This window comes from Fragaria vesca, linkage group LG5 (assembly GCF_000184155.1).
Source record: "Fragaria vesca subsp. vesca linkage group LG5, FraVesHawaii_1.0, whole genome shotgun sequence".
Lineage (NCBI taxonomy): Eukaryota > Viridiplantae > Streptophyta > Magnoliopsida > Rosales > Rosaceae > Fragaria > Fragaria vesca.
In genome coordinates this window covers 7,816,709-7,820,228 of record NC_020495.1, presented here as the reverse complement: position 1 = coordinate 7,820,228, position 3,520 = coordinate 7,816,709, and the positions used below count along the sequence as shown (strand labels likewise).

The following is a 3,520-nucleotide window of genomic DNA, read 5'->3' as shown; positions in this document are numbered from 1 at the left end:
GAGAGAGAGAGAGAGAGTTTTAGATCAGAGAGATAAGATGAGAAGAGGGTAAAGTCGATATTTTATTAAGAATCATTGAAATTGGTTATGAGAAAAGATTTTCATTGGATTAGGATTTATGAACTCTGTTTTTGAGTATTTGGGCATTTTCCCTTTATATAGTTTCAAACTGACGGCTGAGATCTTACGGTTTATAAAATCCAATGATTCAGATCAACTCTCTATATTTTCTATTTTTAATTAAATTTTTGGATAATATCAACTTCTAAAAATCATTAAAATTAAATAGCTCCGATATTCAAAAACGCTTCCGTAAAATCCTACGAACTCGTAACGACGTTTAGGTTAATCTTATGGGTTCGAAAGACATACAAAACTCGACAAACTAAAAAATTTTAAAAAAATTCGAAAGCTACTAATAATTGAAAGAATAATAAAAATCGAAATAAAAATAGCTCGAAAAATATTTTTCTTTTAAAAATAGAAATTCAAAATTCTGAGATGTTAAATGGATGCAAGTTTGTAGCTAGGTTAATCGATTAGAATGATGATCTTCTCAAAAAAAAAAAAAAAAGAAAAAGAAATTAGAATACGTAAAAACAACATGAAAACCAAACAAAACACACGTGCTGCATTCCAATTTCTCTGGCATGAGATCTCTCTTCCTTCTCCGATGTTCCTGTAACAAATAATCAACCTTATCCAGATAATTAACACCACTTCTCCCGCAAGGCACAAACTCCTTACATTTTTACCAGGTAGAAATATATTTGCCCACGTTTGACATTTACGTTCGGACACGTAAATTTCTCATGTTTGTTTCTTGGTTTGATCAACATACACAGATATAGCTCGGGATAATGATCCATGACTAGGTCTCTTCCTAGCTCATTCGATGATTCCTATTCCCTTCCAAATATATCAGTCCCCAGATCACACAGTCATTCAAATTCAACCGGTAAATTCAAGTCGACTGGTTATATCTCAGCCGTTGGATTTTAACGAGCCTTAATCTACTGACAGTTAGAACGGGATTGTCAAAAATATAGAGTCAAACCCAAACAGTAAACGCCACTCTAATCTCCCCAGCTTCCAGCTATACAACACAGTGAGAATCGTAGTGATCAACAAACAGAGACCTTTTTGTGTTGTCTTTATATATCAAAGTCCTACTAGGATTCATTTTCCACGTCAAATATACACGCACGCCACTGTCGTCTATATATATGAGAGCTCCCATTTCCTTGGATCAATCTCATTTCCAAGTCTTAGCAGGGAATATATAGTATGGAAGCCCAGAAAGGAGAAGGAGAAGTGGTGATGAGTTCTGATTTGCTGCTTCCAGTTGGGTTTAGGTTTATGCCAACAGATGAAGAGCTCGTCAGATACTATCTCATGAACAAAGCTTGTTTTAGAGCTGTACCAGTTGCTGATGCGATTCAGGAGATCGATGCGACTCGGTTTTACAGCAACCATCCGAAGAATCTAGGTATACTATAGCTGGTTACCTTCTCCCTTTCCCCTTTTCGTTTCATGAATCTCAATGCATGATGTATTGCATGCTGCTAGCTTATGTAAGTTGAGGAATCTATATATTCACCGACATCCATGAGTTATAGAATATGATGTTTTTGTTTCAGGTAATAAGAAGGCAGAAGATGGTGAAATATTATGTGATTAATAGTTTTAGTGAAGCACGTACAGAAGCCTCCATTTAAGATCATGACAAATGATATATATCATGACAAATGATATATATAGGATCTCTCATATATTAGACCGGAAATGGAGTAGGCTAGGGTTTTGGAATGCAGATCGAGTCCCTTGACCTATAGGCTATATGAACACTTTACCTAATATGACATTCTTTACCTAAGAAATCGATGAAATACAACACAAGAGAGATGGATTTGTGTTTTATGTTTGGGAATATATTGAATCATTAATTGAACATTCTTCTAACCTATTTTCACTTTGCGAGCCTAACCTCAAAATCTTTGAAACAACAAATTTTTCGAGTGACATGCTAGATTCAATATATATCTCAAATTCTTTAGACATAAGCTTCCCAAACATAGTTATTTAGTTTTTTTTCCCCTTAACAGAACTGATTTCTCAGTGTACGTTAGCAATCTAGATAGGTTTACATATACGTAGTCGCATCGTTTCGCATGCATATATTCTATATGCTTAATCTATATGCGCATGGATATATTCTATACGCATGCTTCAGTTCGAGTAACATATTTGGCTGACCAGTATTTTACTTCAACAATGCAGTGACGTTCTCTAATGGGGAGAGGGAGTGGTTCTTCTTTATCCATGAAGACGATGAAAATTACAGTGGCAGCTGCCGCAGCCATGCCCAGAGAAGAAGAAATGTTCGAGAAGTCGGAAACGGGCTAGGGTTTTGGAAACCAAGCGGATCAGAAAACCCGATCTACAGTAAAGATGGAAATGTCTTTGCCACCAAGATCTTCCTCACTTACTTCTCCGGAAGTTGTCACTCCAAAAAACCAAAGAGAACTCACTGGAAAATGGTCGAGTACCATTTACAGATAAGAAGAGAGTGGGTGGTGCTGGGAAAATTACAGAGAGTTATGGATTACACTGGTTTTTGATCGAGGATTGATTATTTACTTATTATTCTTTACAATTCTTTGGCAGCCAATAGCTAGGTATCTCATTCATTTGAATAAGGTTGCAAGTGTTTGTTATTCTTTTTCATTCATCGGAAAAACAATATACCACAAATAAGGGTATATTGTTTTTCCCATGAAGTTTGTAGGTGTATTGTTACAATAAACTCTTATCGATAGAGAAATGAAATTCTTTTTCTTATGTATTTTTGTTGTATGATCTGGGAATTGCTTCAGTAGCATACATTTGGTGCTGATGATTCATTGCTTGTGCTGTTGTAGAATCAACAATGTAGGAGAGGTTGGTTATGTAGATGTGAAAATAATGAGGATGTGTTGGATACTTGGATTGATAGAAAGAGAAATATCCCCTAATTGGGTACACAATTTACTGATTAGAAAAAAAAATAGCCAGAACCGAGCACTAACTTATGGGGTTTGATTATTTATAAACAGGTGATCATGATCTTGATACCTCATTCATTGCTTCATCTGCGAAATGAAGTTGTCCAAATTCCTTGCAGAAGATCCTCCTTCACTAATACTCTGAAGAGCCATTTCCTTCAGCTTTAATGCATTGGCTCGTATACCATCATCGGCAACCAAACTGTCCAGTTTCCTTCTGATTTCATGCCTAGTAACAATTCCATACTCATCTGGGCTCAAGGCCAGACCAACTTTATAGCCATTACAGATGCAACTCCGGTTGTAAAACTGATCGGCAAAGTATGGCCAACAGAGGAAGGGGACGCCCATGCTTAAGCCATCCATAATCGAGTTCCAACCACAATGAGTCAGAAAACAAGCAACTGATGGGTGAGCCAACACCTGTTCTTGGGGTGCCCACTGACAATCTTGCCTTGGTTCGCCACTCTCTCTTC

The 3,520-nt window shown here is 36.6% G+C and overlaps 1 pseudogene; it reads left to right on the top strand.

The window, feature by feature from the left end:
* Positions 1-3,520, top strand: part of LOC101302170 — a 23,946-nt pseudogene that overhangs the window by 2,716 nt on the left and 17,710 nt on the right.